This window comes from Pinus tabuliformis, chromosome 5_1 (genome assembly GCF_031772625.1).
Source record: "Pinus tabuliformis cultivar Carrire ecotype Pingquan chromosome 5_1, CPIR1, whole genome shotgun sequence".
Taxonomy (NCBI): domain Eukaryota; kingdom Viridiplantae; phylum Streptophyta; class Pinopsida; order Pinales; family Pinaceae; genus Pinus; species Pinus tabuliformis.
In genome coordinates this window covers 547405697-547423657 of record NC_142305.1, presented here as the reverse complement: position 1 = coordinate 547423657, position 17961 = coordinate 547405697, and positions in this window count along the sequence as shown.

Below are 17961 nucleotides of genomic sequence, written 5' to 3'. Positions count from 1 at the left end.
ACCAATATAACGATTTAAGTTTTCCCCCGACGCCCGATTGCGATAAAGCCAAAAGCGCGAACTTCAAAAATTGTTAAAGCGGGGATATTACGATTAATTTGTATTAAAGACCTTCTCTTCCAAACAGTGATTCACCTGCTCTCAACCGCCAAACCATCCAAGGCACGCTTAAACAAATCATTCGGCCAATAAAACGATATGATGGGCATTTAAAGGATTGGCAGGTTTTAACGACCATTTAATGAAATAGTAAGCTTAAAAATATTTTCACAGATTGTATCCGCGGCCACTTTAAGTTAATCCTTCATCGTGCATTGATCAATATATCTCACTCGTATTTGGTTTTTTCTACCAATTCTCTGTATTACATTCATTTTCACTCCTGTGCAGAACTCTTCCGAAGTAATAGATTCAAGCAGAATGGGGAAGAAGTCTAAGAAAACTGCAATCGCCTCCGCTTCACCAGCCACAGGACAACTCGTCGCTGATCCAGGAACTAAAAAGAAAGGGTTGATATCTGATACTACATGTTCAGGACTCGGCAGAACTACTTGGCAAAGTACCTATAATTTGATTGAGGCCGAAGAACCAGAGGTGACAGCAGTACAAGCCACAGCAGATACCAATCGAAAATCTGATGCTACTTTAAAGGACTTAGCCAACTCTTTCCTTCATCAGATAGTAGCTCGGGAACAAATTCTCCCATATACGGATGTAGTGAGGTGGGCAATTGAGGAAATTCCAATCACAGACAGAACCTTCTGCACCAGAGATGGGAGAATCTTCGGTTCATTTCAGGCTAATGATTTGAGGCAAATGTATCATTTTCTTGTGCCAGAGAAGAAGTACAACAAGGCATTTCTGGAGAAATTCCGAAATGAGAATGAAACTGAATTCGAACCCATTCGGGATTGGAGGAAAAATCCGGCAAAACATAAGCATGAATCATCCGGTAAGTACTCTGTTGATTCCCTATGTTCTCCTTATTGTTATGCTGGGATAATGATGTGTAGATTGTGGGGGTTGCACGATGCCGCTAATTTCACTATAGAAATGGTTCCCTTGATGGAAGCGGCGTGTAATAGTGAAATAATGGATTGGGCAACTATACTGTCAGATGAGCTAGCAACAACAGTTCTTGATTTTAGAACCAAAACCCGCGTCACTGAAAGGCTTATTCCCCCATTCTACTATAGTGCTTATATATTAGACACCCTATGTTTTAATTCTAAATTTCTCGTGCTCGGCTAGAGGTGGACTTCACAAGACCCCATGCCTATTCACATATACCATCAGAAATTGTGGAAAACTTCCTATAAGCACCATTTATACCAAGTCTGCAATGGCTTTATGTTACCCATTCATTACTCTATTTTTGATAAACCTGCTCCAAAGATTTCTTACCAAGCAGGGATTGATTTGACATCAATAGGAAGATGGTTCAGAGAGGAAAAATTACTTATATAAGAATTTTCGGCAGCCAAGCCGAACCTCATGTCCTTCCTTTGTACATACCTGATAAACTGCTGGTGAGGGAGATAGCCTATCAGATTATCTCCGAAGGAGTTACACAAACTCTAAAGAAAAATAAGAAGCAAGTCTGGCCCTCTTTTCCTCTGAGATGTGTTGTCTACACTTTGCATGATTTCAAACATGCAGAGAAAGAATCTACAAAGATGAAGTCATTAACTCTAGCAACTCTCCCTAATAGGCGATTTGATCCCAACAAAGTCGCCTATAATGCACTTGAATAGGCCAAATTGACAAAGTTTGACCATAAAGAAGATAAGTTTGATGACCTGTTCTCCTCAGCTGAGTCAATGTCCCAAGTTAGATCGCTGGCCATAATGGAATACAAAGATGAAGGGTTAGTTGAATTCAACAGACTTAGAGAACAGAGGTTGCAAACTCTGCCTCTAGATCTGTTAGCGACAACCCCAACAACAGAATCAAGCAAGCCTGAACAACGACATACTAAGGAACCTCCTGTTACATCAAAAGAACAGGAGGAAGTGCATATGAAAATACAAGAGGAAACCCAGACGAAAGAGCAGGAATAGAGCAGCATAGAGGTGAATGTAGATACTCAAATTGACCCGAAATTGCTCCAGGAATGGCAGCAATTCAATCCAATTATCAGTAATCTTGAATGCTCTAAAGATGCTGAGACATCAAAAGCAGCAAATACACAAGAGACCACTTCAAAACAGGTTCCAAGTGGAACCAGCGGCCTACCCAGTTCGAAAGAAGTAGAGATATTCCCAAAGGATCCCTCCAATCAGATTATTTTGCAAATAGAAGAAATTCCTCCCTTGGATGTCTTCTATAGCCCAAGACGCAAAGCTGTGGTAAAACGACAGAGGAAGAGGAGAAGGACTGATCAACCTTCCCTATTCCCAAAACAAACAGTGACGGTCAACGTGGTTTGGAAGGAGGAATTTGACCCCTCTAACGACCTAACAAAACTATCACAATATGCTGGAGCCTATTCGGCAGCAACAATAGATAAGGCATCAGAGGTGAGTCTTTTATTAAAAACAAAAGACTAGGAGATCTTTCCATTGCAAGCACAACTATCAGAAGCACAACAGAAGGCGGAGCAGGCAGAACGACAATTGTTAACACAACAGCAAATAAATAATCAATTAACTCAACAATTGCAGGAAGAGAAACATAGAATTGATCACAGTGCAGTCCAAAAGCAGAAAGAGTTATCTGAGGCATTGGCACAATTGAAAGCAGCGAATGAACAAATGCTGAAGTCAAAAGATGAGCAGATTGCTCAACTATCAGCCCAGCTGGAGAAAAAAAAGAATCTTCCACAGATAGCCAAATTCAAAGTAGAGGCATTACAGATAAACAATGCATTGATAACACAGATAAAGATTTTATGTCAACGAATCACCCAGGTGGAACCATTATGCGATTTGACGACATCAATAAGTGAAAAATCAGAAAAAGCTAGAACAGACTTGGATCAAGCCGATGAAACATTAACTAATTTTCTTGAATGGCAAGATACCGATCAGGGACAGACGGCTAATTTACCAAAGATTTTAGAATCACATAAGGAAATATTATTTACAGAATGGCAGTCCCAGTGAATGAAAGCAGAGAGAGCAATTTCAAGATGCAAATCAACCAAAAGTAATTTGGTTGAATTGGTTAATAATACTCTCTACTTGTCTAACATGATTTCCCAATGTACTCGAGGTAAATTGACAGCAGCGAAAACATTGGAGCAGTCATGTTATCCGGAACTAGAGAAAAATGGGAGATTAATCGCAGGAATTAACAGTTTGACATGGGATGCCTATTGGTTCTTCTTAGTCAAACAACACAGCCGGAGAGCCACCCTCAAATGCCTTACAGATGCAATCGGGTATATCATTCCTGATATTCAGGATGCCACCTATGCTGCCCAACTCAACTCTCGCCTCAACAGACCGCCCGAAGTGGAGCCAATGCTTGCGATATGTTAGCTCAGGTTTAAAGGCAAACAACTTAAATGATGATTCATGCCGCCGACTGCTAGATTGCTGTGAAGGAGATATTCAAGATCAATTGATACCAATTAAGTAGGATTTCAGTTTCATATATAGTTAGCTTAATTAAGTATTTATAGACCCTTTCATTGTATTTGGAAAGGGTCGTAAGTTTTGAACATGACTTAAAGCCTGAAGTTGCACTACTGTACTTCAAGCATATTCTTTTATAAAACTGGACCAATTATTCTGATTTTGACAAAGAAGCTTTTATGTGAATGTGCACTACTGTCTTTATTTGAAAGTGTTTCTGCGTTGGAAGAAGAATTTCAAATAGCGATTGATATTGGGAGTGCTAAGCAGCTCATATGGTACTATTATCTATGTCTGAATTCATTCTTTTTATATGAATTGTCATTTGATCGCTTTTGCTATCATCAAATATATGTATGTGTTTTAACAACATTCTTTATTCTTTCCACTATTGGATGTTTATATTATGCTTTTCTTTTGATCATATATGTATCGATGATATAAATGATAAGTGTAGCAATATTGTCTTAATCACTTTGTTTAACTATTTAAACAAAGTAATCATTGAATGAATAAATGTCTATGTTTATTAGATAGAGTCATCTATATGCCTGTCAATAGACATAGATCATCAAGCACTACATTTCAAAGTACAATAGTTCCCGGGATTAGTAGTAATTCTTTTATTCTGCTGATAGATTAAGTTATTCACCTATCATTAGATTAGATAATCAATCATTCATCCACCCCTTTTTTCATTACTGCGAAACTGGTCCCATTATCCCCAGTCGGAGCCACCATTCCAAACGGAAAAGGAGCTATATTAAGGTCCGGACTGGGTGGTTATCCCCCAATGTTGATACAACGATTTTCTGGGCATCAACAGATAGCTAAGAGAAAAAAGGGGTTGAACAGATGGAGATTTCACCAGGATGCTCCACAAAAATTGCATGCAAAAGAAGAGGAAGAAGAAGACAGAACAATCTCTTATCAAAATGCAGAAAACTTCTGCTTAATTTAGGTAAGATGAAAGATCTTACCAGTTACTATTTTACAAATACCTCATTATGAAGCTCACAACCTAGAACATCGGGGGGCTAGGTAGCAAAAGAAAGCAAAGAAATCTCAGTAATAGAATAAAAGAAGAAAAACAAGATATGGTCTATATACAGGAAACCAAATGCTCAGTAGAAAAGATCAGGGACCTTCACAGCAAATGGCTCAACAACTATGACTACCTGGAGGTCAAAGCCAACAACATAGTAGGGGGAATTCTTACCCTTTGGAATCCTCAAAAAATTGAGATCACAGATGCAGAAGCTTTCAGAAATCATCTATCTATCACTATTCAACCTCAGGGGGACAAAGATTGTTACTTGAATACTAATGTCTATGGCCCTCAATTGCTTGAGGACAAACTAAGACTACTGACCTCTCTAGAGGATCTAAGAGGAAGACATCCTTGCATCCCCTGGATTTTGGGGGGGGAGGAGGGACTTCAACATGATCAAATCTCTTACGGAAAAAACGTGGGAAGCATAATGTTGGGGTGAGACTCACTCACATTGCTAAACTTCTTAAACAACACGAGACTGGTGAGGATGGAGACTATAAATGGCATCTTCACTTGGAATAACAAGAGAGGGGGAACAACCCATGTTGCTTCGAAACTAGATCGCTTCTTAGTTTCGGAGGATCTCCTTCTTTCGGGTCACTCCATAACCACATGGATTCTTCCTTTTGGGGGATCAGATCACTGGGCTATTCAGTTGGAAGCTTCTTGCATTGCAACCCCAAGGAACAGACCCTTAAGGTTTGAAAATGCTTGGCTCACTCATCTAAACTTCTCCAGTAACATTAGTAAGTGTTGGGTGGAAGACATGCCTTTTCAGGGCACAAAAATGTTCATCCTACATCAGCGCCTTAAACATACCAAACAAAATATCAAAGAATGGAACCAAAATGAGTTTGGAAGCACTTTAGAAGCCAAGAGAGAAGTGGAGAGTAAATTACAAACAATCAATCAAATTCTCATCAAAGAAGGATTCACTGAGGAGAGGAAGGTAGTGGCAGACTCTTTACAACAGGAATGGGATAAGAGATGTTAGCACGAGGAGATCTTCTGGAAACAGAAATCTAGAGTGAAGTGGATTAAAGAAGGAGAGAGAAACACCAGCTTCTTCCACAAGTCCACCATGAAACACAGAGCTCATAATAGAATCACGAAGCTACTAGATACACAAGGAAAGGAGATAAATATTCATAAGGAAATGGAATTGGTGCTCCTTCAACACTTCAAAAGCATAGCAATGGAAACCTTGGCCGATAGATCACACTCCATTAAGCACTGCACTAAGAATATTCCCAAGTTGGTGACAAGGGAAGACAACTTCAATCTCAATAGAACAGTAACAGAGGAAGAGGACAAAGAAGTGATCAAAGAGATGTAAAATGGGAAATCTCCAGGTCCGGATGGTTTGAATGTATATTTCTTCAAAACTTGTTGGGAAATAGTCAAACACGACATTCTTGATGTGGTAGAGGATTGAAGAATATCAAGAAAAGTTCTCAGAGTGCTTAATGAAAATTTTATAGCTCTTATCCCTAAACAAGAAAAGGTAATGACTCCAGATAAATTTAGACCAATAGCTCTTTGTAATTTGGTGTATAAAATAATCTCCAAAGTGATCACTAACAGACTCAAACCTCTTCTACCATCGCTAGTTTCAGAGCAGTAGACTGGGTATGTAGAGGGGAGACAAATCCTTAATAACACAATCCAAGTGCATGAAGCGATACATTCCCTCAAGACCTATAAGCAAGTAGGCATGATAATACAACTGGACATAGCGAAGGCCTATGATGAACTTAACTGGCAATACATTAAGGAAATCCTTAAAGTTTATGGCTTTGACTTCAACTAGATAAGATGGGTCATGGCACTAGTCACCTCAGCAAGCTGCTCTATCCTGCTTAACGGCTCACCTTCCAAAACTTTCAGGCCTTCACGAGGCCTTAGGAAAGGTGATCCTCTCTCCCCTTTCCTTTTCATTCTCACGATGGAAGGATTGTGCAGATCGATCAATGCTGCAAAGGAGGAAGGAAGAATCAAGGGGCTAAAACTGACTCAGAATGGGGAGGCATTGACACATCAACAATTTGTGGATGGCACAATGCTGCAAGGCACACCCACTGTAAAGGAAGCCAAAGCCTTTAAGAAAATTCTGAATGACTTTTCCCTTGCTGCATGCACAGAGGTAAGCCTTTCAAAATCCAAAGTTTTCTTTTTCAATACAGACATTTCAATCCAAAGACATCTCTCCAAAATTCTTGGTTTTCAACGAGAGAATCCTCCCTCTAAATATTTGGGTATGCCTCTTATTGATAGGCCTCTGAATAAAGCTTTCTGGGAAGCAATTACAAATAAGCTTAAGGACAAGGTCAATAACTAGACTCATAGGTCCTTAAATTTAGTAGGAAGACTAGTTATTACAAAGGCAGTTCTTCAGACCATTCCAATCTTCATGTTCTCCACCCTTCCAGTCCCTAAAGGTGTTTTACAACAGATTAGGAACATTCAAAGAAACTTCCTTTGTGGTAAAGGAGAAGAGAAGAAGAAATGGGCCCTGGTGGCGTGGGACAAACTATGTAAACCCAAAACCCATGGAGGTTTAGGTCTCCACAACCCAAAGAGCCTAAGCAATGTCCTCGGGGAAAAACATTGGTGGAGATGGCTAAAAGAGTCCAACAATCCTTGGGCCAAGTTATGGAAGCAAAAGCATGCAACATATTGGCAGGAAAAGGACCACATTTGTATGTTAGGCCACATCAGGGGTTCTCATATTTGGAACAAGGCATGGGAGAAGGAACTTTAATTCAGAATCACAGCTTCTGGGAGATTATAAATGGGAACCTGGCCTGGTACTGGGAGGGCAACTAGTAGCAGGAATAAACTCTATGCATAGACAGTCTAGACATTATCAAAAATGACACCCTTAATAAGGGGTTCGAGAGGGTAAGTGACTTTTGGGATCAGACTAGAGGGGAAAGGAAATGGAGATTATGGAAAGTACCATCTATAGTGCAGGAACCCCTTTGAGGACCCAAGCTAAAATTCTGGAAGAGATCCTAGAAAAGAGACAGATTTTGACCTCATCTTCAGAAGATATTCTTAGGTGTGGTAGAAATAATGAAGGTAATTTCAACCTCAAATAAGCCAAAAAAATAATCACAGGATTTGACTATTCAAACATTGACAAGACTTGCGGAAACACTTTGAGCAAGCCTCACTAGTTGAAAATAAAAATTTTCATATGGCTAGTTCTACACAAAAAGATTTTGACCTGGGAAAGTCTAAGAAAAAGAGGTTTTGTAGGGTTGTCTAAGTGTCACTTATGTGGTCTTCAGGAGGAGACCAAGGATCACCTTCTCAACTCATGTGAGTTCACCTCTTCCATCTAGAACTGGGTAGCCTCTGTCTTCAACCAAACAGATAGAAAAGAAAACGACATCACGAAAACTTTAAAGAAATGGAGGAGAGACTTCTCGGAAAACGAAATAGTCAATGTGGCTTGGTCATTGATACCAAGCTTCTTGGTCTGGGATATGTGGAAAGAATGCAACAATAGAATCTTCAAAAATATGTCTAGCTCTACTTAAGGTATTATGGTTCAGATTCTTAATCAGCTCAAGGAAATAGTTAAAGTCATCATGAAGCATCCTCCCGAGAAACCCCCTGTTCCAAGATACATCATCATCATGCAAAAAATGGGTCTTCAAGCTTATGATGCAACAAACACCAACAAGAAAGAAAGGAAAAGAACAGAAAACAAAGCCTTCTGGCAACCTCCCCCTCATGACTTTTTGAAGCTAAACATTGATGGAGATTCAAAAGGTAACCCAGAGAATGCTGATTAGGATAGAGCCATAGGAAATGCAGATTGAAACATCCAAGTTATCTTTCATAGTCATTTGGGAAGGGCCACCAACAATATGGTGGAACTCATGGCCATTGAGAAAGGCTTAGAAATCCTAATGGAATATAATCTACCCAACAAAACTATTGAGGCAGACTCAGAATTAATGATCACTTCAGTTAAAAGGATAAGCACTGGCTCAGCTCCCGATAATGTTTCAAGGAACTGGAGACTAAAACAAGTGTTTCATAGAATTCTATCTCACCTCAAAACACCTAAAACTCTGAGCTTTATTCACGTGCGAAGAGAAGCCAATAGAGTGGTGGATAGGCTAGCCAATGAAGGGGTGACCTACACTCAAGAAAACAAATGCCTAGTTTGGGAGAATGTACAAGCTGGATAGCTTCGTAAGGACTGCAATACTCTGGCCCGGGAGGATAGGGAGCATCACCAAAACTCCAAAGGAAAAAAATTTAACAATAATTTCAGATGACGAAAATTAATGACACAAATGACAGGCAGGCTAAGTTCTAGGCCTTTTATAGGAAAAGAAGATAGAGGAATGGCAGGCAGAGTAGAGAGATAGGAAAAACCAAGAAATGGATCCAGGGCTTCTTCTCACAGAAAGGGATTCTGCAGACACTACCAGGTTTACTAGAAACTGGTAGGTGCCATAAGTGGTTTTACCAGAAAGTATCCAATGCCATAATAGGTGATACTGAAGGCCCTCGGAAGAGAGAGAATGCTGCCTTCACAGGCCAGGTTCATTCGTCGCATCTCCTCAATCCAAAATTGGGTGCTGTCATTGGATCGGGAGGCAGGAGATCCAGGGAGAAGAAAGGTAGGGCTTGTTGGTGGGGTGTCCAGAGCAGTTTTGCTACAATAACCCTAATTATCGGGCGGCTCTATGTACTAAAGTGGTTTTTAAGAAATGAACGCAATGCCATTGATCGCACTACACGTGGCTCTAGACTTAAAGGCAATACCACCTATATCGCACATGTAATGAGCGTGCATGTTGTCCATGCGATATTCTTTACCGTCGATTGGGTGGAAATATATCAAGGAATGAGGATGATAGGGCTAGTAGGTGGTGGGACCGTGATGATGTGGACAAGTTTTCTCTCATTATCGAGCATCAAACTACCCACAATTGGTCTCTTGGCAAAGCCAATGACCAAGTGACAAATGGCTCCAAGGTTGATGTAGATCCAACTCCCATTAATTGCCGGAGTTGGGGTATTACTTGGTAGGAGACTGTCAGCTAAGTTTTGTACTGACATTTGCTCTTTTATGAGTGTGCCTCCTAAGCTTCATGGTTTGTAAAGTGAGTGTGCATGTCACATTAGCTTACATATATATTATCTAACTTTTCTATTATCACTATTGAATAGAAGGTCCGTTTCTTGCTTGAGAAAAAAAATGACAATTTAATATATTAGTAGTAACTTCAAGAAATAATAAAAAAAGATGGATATTATGATACTTTTGACCTAGTGTTATTAGGTAGAGTTCATGTTAATATCCACAATGAATAGAAAAAAGATAATATTATTACATTATCTTTACACTTATTATTTAATTATAATTTTAAAAGAAAGGAAAAGCAAGAAATCAAGGGAACAAGAAAAAGGAAATAAAAAAGAAAAAGAAAAAGAAAACACAGAATCAACCTGAAGCAAGGGAAAATGAAGCTAATAAAGAAAGTAGAAGGGGAGGGCATAAACATAGATAAAATGAGATAGAATCCAACAAATACTAGTTTTCCAACCATCATCCTGATTCAACGTTATAGACCTATTTTCAATTTCGATAGCTTCCCTAAACTTACAGTGATGAACCTGGTGTTTAGCTTTTTTAGCATGTTCCGCCAAAGTTGAGGAGAAAACCCTACAATGTCTAATATCAGCAGCATATTCACGAATTCTTTGGTTCATAGAGCTGCCACTTTCTCCAATGTAGGGGGTGTTTCTGGGAAAACTAGTGTCTACTCAGATCAGTTAGTCCCACTAAGATAGGTAGCTATCTTAGAAACATACAATTCAAAGCAACTTGTGTTTTCCTTTATGAGAGATAGATGAGAGAGAAGTAGAGAGTACCAACCTCAATCTTTTTCTTGGCTCCTTTCTTGTTTCCTCTCTCCTTTGATAGAGATTTCACCACTCCTTTCTCACTTGTCCCACTTCAAAGAACACATGTAGAGTCAAAGTAGGAAAATACCATCAATGCATAGAGATCTATAACCATAAACAACATAGAATCATATGTACATTAACCATACAAATCCATACACAAATACAAGATTCAGAAATATACAAGTATATGTAGGAAAACTCAAATAGCTTTATTGATAGAAGTAGTAGAATAGAGGATTACAACCTAACTGTCTGATCTAGCGCCATCCTCCCAGCATGAAAGCCCTCTTCACCTCATGAAAAGCTAGACCACCCAACAATGCAATGCTTCACAGAGAAACCAACAGTACTTCCTTACAAAAGACAAAATTCCAACCTTTAGATCTCTAGGATGAGGGATCCATATAGATATTTGTAGGGGGGTGAGTTAGCTTCTGGGATTTTGATTAGTGTCATTTCACTGATAGTTCTTGGTTCCACTTGGAGATTTCATGATCTCTTACTCATCCCTGGGTGAATTCAGAGAGGCAAGTGTCATATGAGCAGTTTCTATAAGATTCTCCGAGTTTCCACCTAGGAAACTGCCTCTGCCATTTTTCTGCTCTCGCTCATCACACCATTGCAGAAGGGATTTTTGGTATGCATTGCACCCTTTGTGTGTAGCAGGTGAGATGCATCGCACCCTCAGCATGGAGCAGTCTGTATGGTGTAGTTTTGACCAGTACTGAGAAGTTTTTCAGGGAGAACTTCTGCGAAATGATGTAATCAGTGGATCTTGATCCTTTCGGGTTTGAAACAACACTTTTAGTGGTTTAGAAGCCCTTGCTTTATATACATATGTGATTGGGGTTGCAGTGCCCAAAGATGTCTATAACAGTTGCCCCCTAAAGCATGAGGTCGTAAATCTTCTGATGTCGGGTGAAATGCTTTATCATGAGGATCCGAGGTTTTTTTGTTGGAAATAATACTGAGAGGGGGGTGAATCAATATTATCAAGTCAAATATTTCTTTTTCAAAATCAAATGATATACGCTACTTCAGTTAATTAAATCCGCATATATACGCAACTTTGCAGAAGGAAACCAGCGTATACAAGGCAAACTTTTAATTTACTTTATCTTTCTGATGTTGATTGTTAATCTGTGCTTTCATAATCAAATAACCAGTAACTAGAAACAGTAAAATAGAGCAGAAAGACAATCGCACACAAGAACACAAGATATAAGGTGGAAACCCAATGTGGGTTAAAACCACCTGCTGCAATTCGTCTCTATCTTCCTTTAAATTAGAAACTTCTTTTACAATATACTGGCGTAGTCCTTTACCAGTACGCAGGTTGCAAACTGCAGAGAGCTACAACCCTCTCTCGTTGTCCAGCTTCTCTTGGAAGGGAGCAACAACCCCCTTAGCTCTTGTACTAGCCAAGATACTAGTACGTAGGTGCTACCCTACAGAAGGCTACAACCTTCTCTTTCTTTCAGGGACCACGTTTCATAAATTTTCAGATTGGATACACAAATAACATCAATCAAACATCAAGAATTTCTGCATCAACCAATCACCTTTTCAGCAATCAAAACTAAATCAAAATAAACACTTTTCTGACGACTGTACCCAGATCACAGTAATAGTAACCAAACACCAATTCTGAACCCAGAACACTACAGCAATAAATAGTAGCAGCTAGATCACAACTGAAAAGATATACGCTAGTTCAATAACCTAAAACCTGCGTGCATATCCTTCTGCGTATGGAACAACCTGTGTATACGCAATATTCATTCACTGAACAAGCGTGTATACGCGCCTTCGCTTCACTGAACCTATGTACAGATCTATAAAGGATAATTCGCTCTTTCAGATATTTAAACACTAATTAACCCAGATTATCAGATCTATAGATCAAGCAAGTGCCACATATAACAAATCAAAATCATACAGAGATACTATCATTCAAGCTTAAAGATTATGATCCATCAATAGAACTTATCCTTCTCTTTGTGGTAAGTTTCCTCCTTCATTTAGCTCCAGATCTGCACCATAACCCAATTACCAGTATTCCAGATCTAGCACTTTATCAGATATTCAACAATAATTCATATTCACTCTTGCCAAATGATCTCCTTCCTCTTTTATAGTCTTAGGCCTTCCACAATACCACGGTCCAAAACCATAATAAACAAATACCATGGACCCAATACTTGGGATCAACACTTCTGACGAGGTACCATGGTCCAAAACCACAGGTTCAAATACCAAGGACTAACTACCACGGACCAAAGGTAAGTTCTCCAACATATATGCGCTTTTCCTTGCATGAAAGTGCGTGTATACACATACGCGCCTTTGAAATGTATAACCCACGTGTATTCGCGTCTTCATCTAGATGAACCTGCGTATATGTCTTTTCCTTCATTTTGAAAGCCTGAACTGAGATCTGTTACCAAAGAGAGTTGCCATCAAGGACAACACCTGTGCCATAGCTCCAAACCTGTGCCATAATGCCAACAATATCCCCCTTTGGACTTGATGGCAACCAAAAGTCCTCAAAATCATTCTCCCCCTTTGTCATCAAGGGCAAAGGGTTGTGCTCCCCCTGAGTACATGTTGAAATTTTTGCCCTCCTGTGCTGACCATGCTCCCCCTGACTGTAGGCAAGATCTGCAAAAGATGTTCTTCAAGAAGAACCATGAATTATACATCATAAAATACCTTCCTATCACCCAACCAAGTGGGGATCATCCACCCAACCAAGTGGGGATACATCAGAAATTTACATATGACAACCAAGTTCATTACATGTTCATCACAGACATAGTGGGGAAACCAAAATAGGCGTTACATGACCTTGACACCACAAAAGAGATACCACAAAAGAGATACATGACATAGAGACGAAATATCTAGAATAAGACTTATGAAAGTCACCAATAACTAATAGCAGCAACATCTGTTCATCACCATTCAGATCAGCAACCAAGATTTCCTTCTGTTCTCCCTCTGCCTCTGTTCCACCTCAAACCAAACAACATCTGTGAACTAGTACCAAAATCTTCTAAGATAATGGCAACAATGCATTATTAGAAGATTATCTGCTCCCCCTGAACCTGTGCTGGATGGTCTCTGTCATACCCATATCAGAATATCTTCAACCAGAGCCTGTCCCTACTAATATCCATCAAACCTTCATATATGCGACTGTCTCTGCACAAATCGGCGTATGTACGCAAATCCTCCTCAAGCAACTCGCGTACACCCATTTTTCTCTGAAGCAGACAAGTTTTAACAGCAAGATGATGCATCAACTACTCCTAGTTTCTATCTGAGGTATTCAAATGTCTCCCTGGGCAGTGGTTTGGTGAGAATATCAGCAACTTGTTCCTTAGAAAGAACATACTCCAATTTGACCTTTTGTTCCAACACTTGTTCCCGGAGAAAGTGATACTTGATCAGTATGTGCTTAGTCTTTGAATCTTTGAAATGTTGATTGCACTTGTATTATCACATAAGATGGAGATAGGTGGTGTACAAGTGATTTGAAAGTCGTTCAAGGTTTTCATCATCCAAAGAAGTTGAGTGCAACAAGATGGAGCAGCCACATATTCTGCTTTAGCTGTAGATAAAGCAATCGAACTCTGTTTCTTGTTGAACCAAGATACTAATCTGGAACCCATAAAGAATGCACCACCACTTGTGCTCTTCCTATCATCCACGCTTCTAGCCCAATCTGCATCTGTATAAGCATGAAGAGTGAGATCTGTATCTCTAGGATACCATAAGCCATAGTTTTGAGTTCCTTGAAGATACTTGAAAATTCTCTTCACTGCCTGAAGATGAGTTTCCTTTGGATTTTCCTGAAATCTTCCAACTATTCCCACTGCATGCATGATGTCTGGTCGGGTACCTGTCAAATAAAGTAGACTTCCAATCATAGATCTATAGGCCGGTTGATGCACTGCTGCTGATTCATCATTTGCACTGAGGCTGCATCCTATAACCATGGGGGTACATACTGGTTTCAAATCTTCCATGCCATACTTCTTCAGTATCTGCTTAAGGTACTTGGTTTGAGACAAGAAGATACCGCCTTCATTCTATTGGATTTGCAATCCAAGAAAGTATGTCAGTTCTCCAAGCAAGGACATTTCAAATTCTTTCTGCATCACCAAGGCAAAACTTTGACTCATATCTTATTCATTGCTTCCAAAGATAATATCATCTACATACACAACAAGTATTAGCAATTTGTCATTTTCAATTTTTATATAGAGATTGCTATCTGCTGATCCTTTTGAAAAACCTTGTTGATGAAGATATTTGTCCAAACGGTAGTACCAAGCACTTGGAGCCTGTTTAAGACCATAGAGAGCCTTTTTTAGTTTGCATACAAGATTTGGATCATTCCCAAGAATGAAACCATCTGGTTGCTCAATGTACACTTCTTCTTCTAAGTCTCCATTCAGAAAGGCTGATTTCACGTCCATTTGAAATACTTTGAACTTCTGAAATCTTGAGAGAGCAAGGAACATTCGGATGGCCTCAAGTCTAGCAACGGGAGCAAAAGTTTCTTCAAAGTCTATTCCTTCTTGTTGAGCATACCCTTTACACACAAGTCTGGCCTTGTTTCTGATTACTTCTCCATTTTCATTCAACTTATTTCTAAAGATCCATTTTTTCCCTATGACATTCTTATCTTTTGGTCTAGGAACCAGCTCCCAAGTGTTGTTCTTTTCGATCTGCTCAAGTTCTTCATCCATTACCTTGACCCAACATTCATCTTTGCATGCCTCTTTTACATTTTGTGGCTCGGTGGAGGAGAGCAATGCCAAATAGCTTGAGGCTTCTGCAATCATTCTTCTTGTTTGTACACCTGCCTCTTTCTGCCCCAAAATCTGAGATTCTGGATGATTCTTCTCAACGTACCTAGATGGAGTCTTCTCTTCTATCCTTATCTGTTCCTCTGATGCCTCTTGAGGTTCTTCTTCATCATCAGTCTGATTTGGAGAGTAGTCTTCATCCTCTTCGATATTTTCATAATTTACTTGCCTAGGAATGTATCCTTTTTCATCAACCACTACATCAATGCTATCAACAATTCTTCCAAGTCTTTTATTGTAACACTTATATGCCTTGCTGTGGGGAGAATAACCAAGGAGAATGCCTTCATCTGTGCTAGGTTCAAGTTTTCCAAGCTATTCATCATTGTTCTTAATATAGCATTTTCTTCCAAAAATTTTGAAATGCTTTACTGAAGGAGTATCACCATACCAGAGCTCATGAGGAGTTTGAGTGCTATTCACTCGGACATTTGTTTTGTTGAGAATAACAACCACAAAAAATGCAGCTTCACCCTAGAAGGTTGCGGGAGTTCCAGATTCATCAAGCATAGCACGAGCCATTTGTTGGACCGTTCTGTTCATCCTTTCCACTACTCCATTTTGCTGAGGAGTCCTAGCTGTAGAGAATTCCATTATTATTCCACGTTCTTCACAGAAATCAAAAAATTCATTTGAGGTAAACTCCCCACCTCTGTTGGACCTGAGGCACTTAATTTTGTGATCTAATTCATTTTCAGCCAAGGATTTGAAGGATTTGAATTTTTCGAATGCTTCATCTTTGTGCTTCATAAGTCCTAACCAAAACATCCTGGAGAAATCGTCAATGAATAATAAAAAGTATTCTTCTCCTCGAAGTGACCTTGTCCTAAATGGACCACATACATCTGTATGGGCTAGCTCAAGAGGCCTGCTAGCTGATCCTTCCTTCTCAGGGAAGTTAGTTCTGGTTTTCTTACCAAACTGACATGATTTGCATATTGTGTTGTCTGGAATTTTGATATCTGGAAGACCACGAACTGCCTGGTATTTGCATGGTTTCCTTATTTGTGAAAAGCTTAGATGCCCCAACCTCTAGTGCCATAACCAGTGTTCATCATCCTTGCTCAAATAGCATTGTTGTTGTCCTTCTTCAAATATGTATAAATTATTTGGAGTTCTTCTACGTTGATCACTATTTTTCCTGTATCAAGATCACGAACACTACATCCATTTGATCGAAATATTACCTCGGTTCCTTGATCGCACATCTGACTAACACTCAGTAGATTATGCTTCAATCTATCAACAAACAAAACATTTCCAGCTTTGACCTTTTCTTTCAACTGAGTAGTGCCTTTTCCTTTTATGGCTGCAGGGGTATCATTTCCAAAAAAAACTTTCTTTCCCTTTTCTAAAGCAATATATGATTCAAGTTTTTCTTTATCACCTTTCATATGCTTCGAACATCCACTGTCGATGTACCATAGATTTTCCTGTCCTTCTGCATAAAAATCTATCCCACATCTTTCTGGTTGTGGTTCCTTTATTCTCCATGTTCTGGTGCTTGAGGCTTGTTCCTTTGTCTGCTGAAACCTACTCCACCATTCAGAATCTTCCTGACCGAAGTTATTACAAATAGAACATTCAATTTCATTTTCAAGGGCCGAAAAGTTGTTATAGGTCCTTTTCGCAATCCCAGTCATACTTCTTTGTTTTTGAGCTTCTCTAGTCATGATTGTCTTATAGGTAACACATTGAGTTGCTTTGTGACCAAAGTTATGGCAAGAGAAACATTGGCCATTGAAGAAACTTCTGCAATTATCAAATCTACCAACCAAACGATTGTAATTTCTATTGTCATCCATTCTTGAAGCAAATTGAGAAGTTTTTACCTGTGGCTAGTTGTAGCTTTTGTTCACCCTTAAGATGGATTTCCCTTGGTTTACCTGGTAGTCTTTGTTTGTTCTTGATGTAATTCGTCCCTGCTTTACCTGGTGATCTCCATTGGGCTTTTTCTCATTCCTCCTTGCTGCATCAAGATAACTCTTTGAGGTGGATGTTTGAGATGTTTCTCCATTATAACCCAGACCTATCTTGATTAGAGGAGAACGTTGCACATTGATAATATCATCCAAAGTTTCAGATCCTTTAACAAATTTAAGATTAAGAGCCTTTGTTTTCTCAATTTCTTTTCTAAGGCCAACAATTTCACATTCTAACTTCTCAAGAGATTTTTATTTTTCATCAAGTTGGAATTGCAGAGTATCAATGATCATATATTTTTCTTCTAAACATGTTTTGAGTCGAGAAATCTCTTCATAAAAATCATCTGCATCTATAATGTCCATGTAATCATCATCTTCAAAGGCCATTAAAAGTTTATAATCATTACCTCGTTCATCTTCATCACTATTTGATAGGCAATCACTATCTTCATGAGTGTAGTAACTTTACTTACTTGCATTTTGCTTCTTGTTCCATCTAACAGGTTCCTTCCTTTTGTCAGTTTTATCCTTATGAGGACATTTGGTAGCATAGTGACCGACTCTCCCACAAGCAAAGCATTTGAAAGGTA